Source organism: Quercus suber, unplaced genomic scaffold (genome assembly GCF_002906115.3).
Source record: "Quercus suber isolate HL8 unplaced genomic scaffold, Cork oak 2.0 scaffold_393, whole genome shotgun sequence".
NCBI classification, from domain to species: Eukaryota; Viridiplantae; Streptophyta; class Magnoliopsida; order Fagales; family Fagaceae; genus Quercus; species Quercus suber.
The window spans coordinates 383680-395594 of NW_027069845.1; the positions used below are offsets into that span (position 1 = coordinate 383680).

Consider the following 11915-nt stretch of genomic DNA (forward strand, 5'->3'; position numbering starts at 1 on the left):
TTAACAAAGCACTTACACATATTAAACACAATAAGGTGGGGGTAGATTTTACTTCTAAATATATTAAATCTATTATGATTACTAGGTTCGTTAACATTGAGAAGTATACCACTAATATATTGACAAGGGGAAAATTCCATATATATGCCACAATTTGTTTACCAAGAAATCACTTTTCCATAAATTCACATATGAAATAACAAAATTCACTAATTTTGTTTGTATGTGCCGTAGATGATCCAAAGAAATCAGACCACCTACTTGCACTTGGATCTAAATATGGTAATTTTCATATCATAATATTTATAACTTGAGTTGATATATAACTCACTTTCATGAACTACAAGCCGGTCTTTTGTTGCAAAGTATCTAAAAGAAGTAGACAAACTACAAAGAAATCCATTTTTAAAGGAAAAAATTCATTTAAAAAGAAATCCACCACAATGTGTCTTGTTCACATCTATATTTGAATAACATCATGGCAACAATTGAGAAAGAGACAATCAAAAGCATATGCATTTCTGGATCATTCATTCTTAAGTTCTCAATAAGGTAACTTTTAACTTGTAGGAATTTCTTATTATCCCTTCTGCAACTCCACTGGCAACAGAAATGTCTGCATTTACATGATATGACTATTAGAGCTTGAAAAAAGAAAAAAGATGTTCATAACAGCAAATCTCTTTGCATAGAGCCTTAGATATTTATTTATATAACTATTATTATTCAAGAACTTTGGCTCATCTAGCTCAACCTGACAATATTAGCAAATTCAAAATCATATATAATAAGTTTATTAAATTAAAAAAAAAAAAAAAAAATCTAGTAAACAACAACATGCTAAAAAAAGGATATAATCTTATAATGAACCATTGAGAGGTTTCTTATTATCTAAAAGTTGAGTAATAATGTAAATGATTGTAGGTGCATATCAATGTTTCAGCTCTGTTTTAGAGCTTGGTCTTGTTACATGGACTTCAAAATGATTTAACTTTATATTAAATGTAAGTTTTGAGTAGGGGAGAAAAAGAGAAAGAAAAAGAAGCCATAACACTTCAGCAAGACACTACCCAAATAACATTATCAATCTCCTATCTATTATTTGCATCAAGATTTGATTGAAATTTTTTCAATCTTTTACTCCATGATTAAGTAAATTAGTTAGTTAAAATTGCATAAGATAGGCACACTAGCTCCACTAGGCTACTACAAAGCTTATATAACAAAACATCAAACACATGGTGTGCATTTTTAGAACAAATCATCAAATGTTTTTTAAAACTCCCAAATGCAACAACCAAAAGTAGATCTCCCTCAAGCCATCATATATCCACCAAATAAAGGAAGAAGAAAAAGAACTAATCTCAAGTTGCTACAATTAATCAAACAAATAATAGGTTGCTGCAGTTTATCAAAAAAACCCTCCGGTTGCTGCAGTTTATCAAAAAAACCTCAGGTTGTTGCAGTTTATCAAAAAACCCTCAAGTTGCTGCAGTTTTTTTTTTTTTTTTTTTTTTTTTTTTTTTTTTTTTTTTTCTCAGGTTGTTGCACTCAATGAGTGGAAGAGACTCAAGCATCTCCAAAACTATGAAATATGAACCTGGAAAACTCAATCAAATTCAAAAACTAAGTAGTAATCATGTTTATTATATTTAAAGGCCAAAACAAAAAAACAAGAAAACAAAAAAACAAAAACAAAAACAAAAAACAGTAAGACCCAGATGAAATATTCTTGACTTGGAGAACAAAAAAAAACCTATAGATTAGATAGGAACCAGTTTAAAATGAAAACAAAATATGGGGTTCACTATCTCCTTCAAAGTCTATGAGTCTATATTACTCGAATGGAAGTTAAAAAGTTCTAAACCACACAATGACCACAGAGTTTTTAAGTTTTAACAAAACAGAAATAGAGCATGCTAATTGCAAGTATACATATTTAGTCATTCTCCCAAACACCTAGCACGTATGCCCACTAAAACATTGCAAATTAAATAACACAAAGTTATAAACTTTATAGTGTGTACAAATAAATAACATAGTAATACATACAAGTTGGACAAAAAGAAACAAAAATTAAATGGAGGATATTTGAACCCAAAAAATAAAGAAGCCTACTAAATTTAAGATTTTATTCTCATAGTTTACAAACTCACTAGGGGTTTGCAAAAATAAGAAGGAACAACAACCAAAGTGATACCGACCTCTTTGTGCACCCAGACCAAATCAGTTCTGCTCATCAGGAACTACATTAACCAAATCTATGCATAGAAATGAACATTATAAAACAACAGTAGAAATTACTTATGAAACCACAAATGAAATTTGATATTTACAAATCTTAGTAATAAAAGTAACATGTTATAGGGTGACTTCAACAAATAGAGAGGAAAAGGATTAAAAATCAAAATCCCGATTTGAATACCAAACACAGAACACAATATAGTTTGTACTCAACTTCCGTATATTGCGTTAAACTTAAGCCTTTAGACTTTTCTCTTTTTCTTTTATAGGGAAGCAAAGATGCTGACAATAAATTTGATAAATAATATACACTCCTCCCTCCTTTCCACATTGTGGTTCTACCATCCAACAATGTAAAATTTACTACAACATAAAGTTTATGAGACTTAAATTACTCGTCAAGGCTCAAGGGCCACAACATACAAGGACAAAAGGATCCAGATTGTAAGGCATTTCAGACTCTAAAATGGTCGCAATGGAATTACAACTTCTTCTTACCGCATATTCTCAATCATCATTTATTAACCATAATTAACACAGTATATACATCAACTACACAATTAACAGAAACCCTAAGAAAAATCAATCAAATATATTACCTAAAACAAAACAATAATTTTGAAAAAAAAAAAATCAGGAATAAAATAGAATACTTACAACAAATTCAAAAAAGCATAGCAAAAATTGGGTGCTCCAGCGATAATTTTTTTCCAAAACCCTAGAATTCAAATCAAAAAAAGAAAATTATCAAAGCCAAACAAAAACGAGAAATTTGAATCAGAATTAAAATCAATTTGAATCAGCACGAAGAAGCTAAGAAATCAATCCAAAAAACCACAGCAAATAAGTAAATAAACATCTTCTCAAATACTAAAAAAATGATTAACAATGACAGTGGCAGATGATCTGAAGGTGGAATATTGCTTGCTTGGTCTCTCATTCATCTTTTTGGCCCTCTTTCGTTCTCTTTTTTTTTTTTTTTTTTTAACCAATCGTTCATTCTCTGTTTCTTTCTTTTCTTTTTGGTTTTTTATTTATACACTACCCGTTCAATCGGTAATAGGTTTACTACTTAACTTAAATAAATGGTCAGGATTGAAACTGTAAAAATACACGGCTAAGATTTGGGTGGGTACTGTACCCACTAAAAAAATAGGTGGGTACCGTAGAATGACCCATATACATATATACATGTCTTCCTACATTAGTTTTAGGAAAAAAAAAACATTAAATCTAACCAAAATTAGACGACATTTACAAGAAATAATATTTATAGAAATTAAATATAACAGAGTCACTATAAGCAACTATAAAATAAATAGCAATTAAATTCAACCACATTAGACTACTATGGTCAAAAATAAATTCAAAATCAATTTCATTCATCTCAACTAAATTCAAAATCAATTTGCCAAAGGCCTTGTAGCTGAATTGGCGCCTCCCAGTGCATAAAGTGCTTAGGGGTCTAGGGGGGAAAGGGTTCGAGTTGTGGAGTTAGCAGCATGTTGTAATTATTTCTCAAAAAAAAAAAAATTCAAAATCAATTTCATTCCTACTAATAGTCTAATACTGTACCCTCACAGTCTCTCTACTCTCTAATGATAATTCTCACACCAATACAACATAGGTAGGTCTTTGAATAGCTAGTGGATATGGCCTCACTCATGAAAAAAAATGTGGGATATGCATCAATAGTTTAAAAATAGGACCCACTAAGTGTTTTTTTTTTTTTTGGGTTCATAACAGGGATGCCAACTTGGAAGCACCCTTGTTACACGGCTTTAAAACAGTGTTTCCCAACTTCCAAAACTATTCAGCAATAGCAAAGTCTCAGGAACCACACTAGGCACTAACTATTGATAATGATGGATCAATCAATTAACACATAACTTCCCTAATACAAAAAAATTGAAAAAAAAAATCAATATCAAGGTATAAATTATATACAAAACCAATAAAATCTATCAATATCCAAGGAATAAAAACTCAAAAACATGCAAGGAATCATGTATTTGAATCTTAAACGTTTAATTAGAGTGAAAACGTGTCACATTTTTGTTTAGAATTTGAGAAAATTTCTTATCAATACATTGGGATAGTGATTCATGTATTTTAATTAGTCTTAGTGTAGAGTCAGAGAGAGATCATTCAGATCAGAGAGGTGAGACATGAGAGTAAAAAAAATTCATATCAGAAAGGAGAGCATACCTCCTCAGCCAATTCAACTAGCGTGTGGGTGTGAGCAATGAATAAGATCGGAGGAGAAGTGAAGCCACGCTGCCAAGCCACCAAAGGAGAGTTGTGATCAAGTGGAGAGGAAGAATAAGAGAGAGAAACTAGTATGGGTAAAATGTTGGAATTTGATTTATGCGTAATATTTTTAGACCAGATACATATTTTATATTGGTATGTACATAGGTTAATGGTGTTATTTCTGGGACAGTTGATTCTTTTTTAAACCAAGGGATTTTCTTCTTGTTCTTGGGTGAAAGGATGGAGCAGAGGCCAAAAAATAATAATTCATTGCTAAGACTAAGAAAAGGACATGAAGCCATTTTTGGGTATGGTTTTATTGAAACCAATTGCATTGCAAAGAATCTTTCTACTTTTTCTCTTTTCTTGAATTTTTGACCCATCTTAAAATAAGTGATTTCAAAATTAATATTGACCTTAACATCAATTCACTTTTTTAATTTTTTTCAGAGAGAGAGAGAGAGAGAGAGAGCAAAACTTACTATTTTTTTGGTAAACCGAAAATTTCATTAAAACTAAGTCAAATTACAATGTCTGGGATAAACCAAACACTACAAGAAAAAAGACTTAATACAACGAAAAAAGTTGTTGCAATAACAAGTAATGTCATTGTGATAGGTGTTAATACGATGACAAAAAAGTCAATGCAAGCTATTGTAATAAACTCCAAGGCAATAGGTTTAAGCAACACTAGATTTTCGTTGCAATAAATTTCATATATTGCAACGATTTACTTTGAAAATCTCATTGCAATAGGTTATTTTTTTTTTTATTAAAAAAAGTAATAGGTTTACGCAACACTATATTTTTGTTGCAATAAATTCCATGTATTGCAACGATTTATATATTGCAATGATTTACTTTGAAAATATCGTTGGAATAGGTTATTTTTTTTTAAAAAAAAAGCAATAGATTTGTGCAACACTAGATTTTTGTTGCAATAAATTTCATATATTGCAACGATTTACTTTGAAAATCTCTTTGCGATAGATTCAATAAAGTGACTGAGAGTAGGACACCATGATTTGAGTTGCCATTCTCTTAATTATAGTTCTTTGTTCTTAGGTTAATTAAGATTTTTGTATAACCTATAAAGCAAGTTCCTCTTAAGTTTTGCCCTATTGTATGAGATTCATTAACTGTGACCTCTTTTTTTTATATGTATTAGGTGTGACCTTATATATTGTTCATTGGCTTTTCAAATGTTCACATGTCTTATTTATTGATAGACTTCAATGCTAAGAATATTTTGCATAAATAAGTCTCCAGATATGGGTTATAAATATGATTAATGCCATCATTTAATCTCAATTTCACTTGGATAGTTGGACAATACAGTCCCAAAACTATTTGAAGCTATGAGCATCAAGTACTTGTTCATAGAAACTTTCTAAATATTGAATCTGATGCATATAGAGGAATTGATTGTAGCATGTGGTAACCTTAGTTCCTTGCAAAAAGATTACCTCACCTACTCTAAATGTAAATTTGTTGCTCATTTATGCCTTTCCTCGTGGTTGAGCTTTGTGCTTATTAATGTTAAGTTCATTTAATTGTATATCCAACATTTTGGTTTTAGAAGACTAGAAACAACCCATATATTTCCATAGTATTTTCAACTCACAATTTCAACTGTTTGCACATCTATGTATCCGTACATATTGGTGGGCAACAAGTATTACTGTTTTAGTAATAAATATATGTTTGATAGTGAATTGGTTGTCATGGTATTTTTAACTCAAAATTTCAATAAATATATGTTTGATATTGAATTGGTTGTCATGGAATTTTCAACTCACAATTTCAATTGTCTGTACATTTGTTTGATCGTACATGCTAATGTGCAATAAGTATCGCCATTTAAATAATAAATATATGTTTGATAGTGAATTGGTTGTCATGGTTTCACTACAAGAAATCTATAGTATTGCAGCAGGTTTCTTGTGGTGGGTGCAAAAACCGCCACTATATGTCGCATATTGCAGCGTTTTTTGTGACCGCTGCTATACATAGGGTCTATTGCAGCGTTTTATTGGGTCGCTGCAGTAGCTCTAGTCTTTTGTAGTGCCCTATAGCAATGGGACATAGAACTGCCGCAATATACGTGTTTTAGTGGCATTAGACATAGCTATAGTGGCGCTTTATAACCCCGTCACAATAAATATACCATTTTGCGGCATGTTATAGCAGTGGTATATAAAACTGTAGCAATATATCAATTTTAACAGCGTTTGATTTAGTTATAGTAGTGGTTTAGCGAAAAGAAAAATATCAAAATACCCCCAAAACCTAAAAATTTACAAAATACCACTGAAACCTAAAAATTACCAAAATACCACCGAAACCTAGAAAATTACCAAAATAGCCCTAAAACCCAAAAAATGACCAAAATACCCTTGAAACCTAAGAAAATGACTAAAATACCCCCGAAACCTAAAAAATTGCCAAAATAACGCCGAAGCCTAAAATTGACCAAAATAACCTAGAAACCTAAAAATGACCAAAATACCCCCAAAATCTAAAAAATGACCAAAATAACCCGAAAGCCTAAAAATTGATGGAAATAACCCCGAAACCTAAAAGTGATCAAAATACTCCTAAAACCCAAAAAATGACCAAAATACCCCCTAAACCTTAAAGAAAATGACCAAAATGCCCCTAAAACCTAAAAAAGGACCAAAATACCCTCAAACCTATGAAGTGATGAAAATACCCCTAAACCTTTAAAAAGGCCCAAATAAACCCAAAACCTCTAAAATGGCCACAAACAACCTGAAACCTCTAAAATTATAATTGGGTCTAATTGGGTACCCAATTAGAACCCAATAAACATTAATGTTAATTGGGTTTAATTTAGAAGAAATGTTTTAAAAACTTGTGTGGTATTTTAAGGATAGGTTAATGAAAAGTCAATGGTTTTCAAAATAGATACTAACCATTCAGGAATGAACTAAAGAAAAAAAAAAGTAATGAATTGAAGGAAAAAAAGGGTGAAGGAATGAAAGAAAAAGGAAAAAAAGAAAAAGAAAAAGAGAGATAGACATGCAACTTTTGCCGTTTCATTTTAGTGGCTTTTCATTTTCCCTTCGTTAGCTCTAAGAAAAAACCCACACACTCACTCTCTCTCTGTCAAAATCTCTTTCACTCTCAAAATCTCCAGACCTTAGCTCGCTGGGGACCCACTGCTACTCACGCCCTCACCAATCTCTTGTAAGCATCTCATGAGTTTTTATTTGGCTTTATTTGTCCATGTGCCTCTATTTTCAAGAATCGATTAAGAAACCCATATGCATTTTGTAGAAAATTTGGAGAAACATTAATCGGAATGTGGTTTTTTTGTTTTCATTTTTTTTTGACACATTCTTCAGACAACATTAATCGGTGATGTCATAAATAGTTAATTAATAATTTTAAAATTATAAAAATAGTCAATAAAATATATAATAAGATTATTACATATAATATTATGTTAAAAAAATATATATAACATATTTTCTAAAAAAATTATGTGAGTTTTTACATCTTACATGTAGAAAACGCTAATAACCAAATGTAAATAAACAATAACCAAAAATTATTTTCAAAACATAACATTTAGTGACACCCTTCTTTTAGGTTTAGTTTTTTCCCTCAAAATGGTCTATATATATTATGCATTCATTTTAAAGAAAAATTAAGTGAATTTTAAGATTTTCTACTTAATTAATTATTAAAACCACTATTTTTTTTATATCATGATTACCTTAATGAAATAAAAAGGGGGGGGGGGGGGTTGGGGAGCAAGCTTGATGTAAGCTCATTCACTTTCACTATAATGCTACAATGAAGTATTACCAATTTCATTGAAGTAAAACCATTATTTATTTACTTATTTATTTTTAAGATGCTTCGTTATTTTCATGTCTTACAAATATACTTTACTAGAAATTAATGCCTAACCAAAAAAACCAAATAAATATGGCCCACGAACCTAAACAAAAAATGTCAATAAAGTTTAAAGTAAACAAATACTTATAAAAAAGTTAACAAACAAAAAATAGTGTCAAGTAAAAAAAAAAACATGTTATTTATAGTTACTGGGTTATAGCCATTACCCATTATCTTGGTTTTTGAAAAAAATTATTTATTTATGAACAAACTTTATCTCCAAACTAGTTTGGAGAAAAACCCTTCAAACTTATCATATATCTCTTTTTCGGGTGTGAATTTTGAAAATTTAACCATTGAATTTCGTGTTCCTTATGTTCTTAATATGCATGTCAAATTTCGTTCAATTTGGATGTTATTTACTATTCGATCAATGAACTTATTTTTTATGCATAATTTTAGATTACAAAAATTTGAAATTTTAACATTTGTTTGATGACATAGCAATTGATTTTTGATATTCTTGAAATTTTGCAAGCATGAAGGATATAATAAGAACATGTAATCCAGTGGTTAGATTTTCAAATTTCGTACTCAATATAAAAATATATGATAAGTTTGAAGGATTTCTCTCCAAACTAGTTTGGAGAGAAACTTTGTTCTTTCTCTATACAACCTTTTCAAAGCTTTTCACGAGCTATTCTTCTTTCTTATTTGAACCTACTTGAAGTCTAGAAATCAAATCAAATCACAATCAAACCATCTTTTTTTTTTTTTTTTTTTTTTTTTTTNCGCGAGGGGGACCATGGTTTAAAAACCGGTATGGTCAATGAACCAGTAAAGAGACTGGTTACTGATTTTATGGTCCGGCTGAGGTTGAATCGATGGTCAAACTGATGATGTCAAAAATAATTTAATTTACAATATTTTAATTAATTTTATGTGAATTTTTATTTTTCATAAATTATATTAAGAAAATATTTTAAAAAAATGAAAGATTTTCTTTATTTTTCATTTTTTTTCCTAATTAATAATTGTTGAAAAAGTATAATTTGCTATTTAAGTTCCACACACACACACACACACACACACACACACACACACATATATATATATATATATATTATAAATAATAGTTTTTTTTTTTGCTGAATTATATAAATATTAGTTTGATATTTAACTTTCAACTTTTAACTGTTTATTAAAAAAATATATGAAAACCAAAGTTCTAAATGTCAGAATGACTAGACTATTCATTACCTTTCTTACTTTCATAACATACTTTTATAGCAATTGTCACACTCATTGACTCACACACGTTTACTCTTGTTTTTTTTTTTTGTTTTTTTTTTTTTTGTTTTTTTTTTATTTTTGTTTTGTTTTTGTTTTTTGTTTTTTGTTTTTTTTTTTTGTTTTTTTTGTTTTTTTTTTTATTTTTATATTTCCCTTAAATCTGTAACCACACTTTACCACCTACCCACGAGGCCTCAAATCAGATTCAAGTTCTTTTTTAAAACAGATTCTCGATTTGTTTGGATTAGGGACGGAGCCAGGAATCGAATCTTGGGGAGCAAGCTTGATGTAAGCTCATTCACTTTCACTATAATGCTACAATGAAGTATTACCAATTTCATTGAAGTAAAACCATTATTTATTTACTTATTTATTTTTAAGATGCTTCGTTATTTTCATGTCTTACAAATATACTTTACTAGAAATTAATGCCTAACCAAAAAAACCAAATAAATATGGCCCACGAACCTAAACAAAAAATGTCAATAAAGTTTAAAGTAAACAAATACTTATAAAAAAGTTAACAAACAAAAAATAGTGTCAAGTAAAAAAAAAACATGTTATTTATAGTTACTGGGTTATAGCCATTACCCATTATCTTGGTTTTTGAAAAAAATTATTTATTTATGAACAAACTTTATCTCCAAACTAGTTTGGAGAAAAACCCTTCAAACTTATCATATATCTCTTTTTCGGGTGTGAATTTTGAAAATTTAACGTTTTTTTTTTTTTTTTTTTTTTTTTTTTTTTTTTTTTTTTGTGTTCGTTACTTCCTTAACTGTTAGATCTAAGAAGTTCACCATTGTTGCATCCATACACTGCTCGATCTCAGAAGCTCATCAGGTTCGACACTCACTGTCAAGAGCTCAAGTCTCAACACTCAGGCTCACAGCTGCTGCATCTTTCACTCTATCTGTCTCTCACGTTTAGTTTACTTTAGTTTATTTATTTAATTTTTTTTCGAATTTGATGGAATGATTTGGTATGTAAGATTCACATTGATTTTGTTTCAAATATTTTTAAGGGCTGGGCTAATCTTTTGGTAAAATTTGTTGATTGGGTTAAGTTTTCTTTAACTTTTTATTATTGATTTTGTTGTTGAGTTAATATTTTTGGGCTATCTAATTTGTTTTTTGAATTTTAGATCAATAATTTTTTATAGGCCTTTTCTTTTCTTTTTTTATGAGCTTCTGAGATCAAGCAGTATAGCAAAATAATTTTTAAATGTATGGCTCCATCCCTGGTTTGGATGCCACTTATTGCTGAAAACTGAAAGCTGAAAACTGAAAACACTGTAGCAAAATAATTTTTAAACGTATATGCCGCTTATTACTGAAAGCTGAAAACTGAATACATTGCAGCAAAATAATTTTTAAATGTATAAATAATGCTGTGGGACCCAATTTTAAAGAAAAATTTACTGAAATTCGTACTTGTGGGTCCCATGAACAGTGCACAGAACCCATAGAAAAAATGCAGAGGCGCATTTTCAGTGGAATCCAAACCCAGCTTCCATTTCCCACTTAAAATTTTTCATTTCCCACTTAGGGGGTGTTTGGTATATGCACTTAAAAACTGAAAACATGTGTAGAAATATGTTTGGGTGAAAAAATGTGTGGAAATATGTGTAATGTTGTTTAAAAACTGAAAATATGTGTTTGAGTAAGTGTACCAAACGGGGCCTTAACCTTTCATTTTCCACTACACAAATATTTCATTTCCCACTACACAAAACTCCCTCTCATTTTCTCTGTATCTCACATGGCCTCACACACACACACACACACACACACACACACACAGCTCTGCTAGCGCCGAAGAGCAAAGCCTAGCCCAGTGTCGACAAGCTGAGTAGAGCCTGGCCCAGTGCCGTCGATCCCAGCCCAACCTAGTGCCAACACCGAGCAAAACCCAGCCTATCGACTCCTCTCGTCCTCAATCCTTCCGCTGCCCTCTGCCATCCCTATACCTATTCCTTTTTCCTCACCATACCTATACCCATACCCATTTTGATTTTTGCTTGGTAAGTTATTTATTTGATTTTTTGTTTTGATTATTGTGAAATTTGGGTTTGGATTTAGATATTTAACATTTAGGTGATTTAATTTTTAGTTTTGATTTTTGTGAAATATGGGTTTGGATTTTTTGTTGTAACATGTAAATTCTTTATTTAATTTTATTTATTTATTTATGATTTTTGTGAAATTAGGGTTTGGATTTGGTGAAGTGAATGGTTGTTGCACTTATTTTCTGTTATT

General features: G+C 30.2%; 1 long non-coding RNA gene across 1 annotated transcript; it reads right to left on the bottom strand.

Moving 5' to 3' along the window:
* Positions 1-280: 280 nt before the first annotated feature.
* LOC136062233 (uncharacterized) lies at positions 281-3340 on the bottom strand. Its single transcript, XR_010624041.1, has 2 exons — positions 2902-3340; positions 281-616 (listed from the first exon to the last, which is right to left on the bottom strand). It is a non-coding gene; the product is annotated as an uncharacterized LOC136062233 (long non-coding RNA).
* Between the last annotated feature and the right edge of the window lie 8575 nt (positions 3341-11915).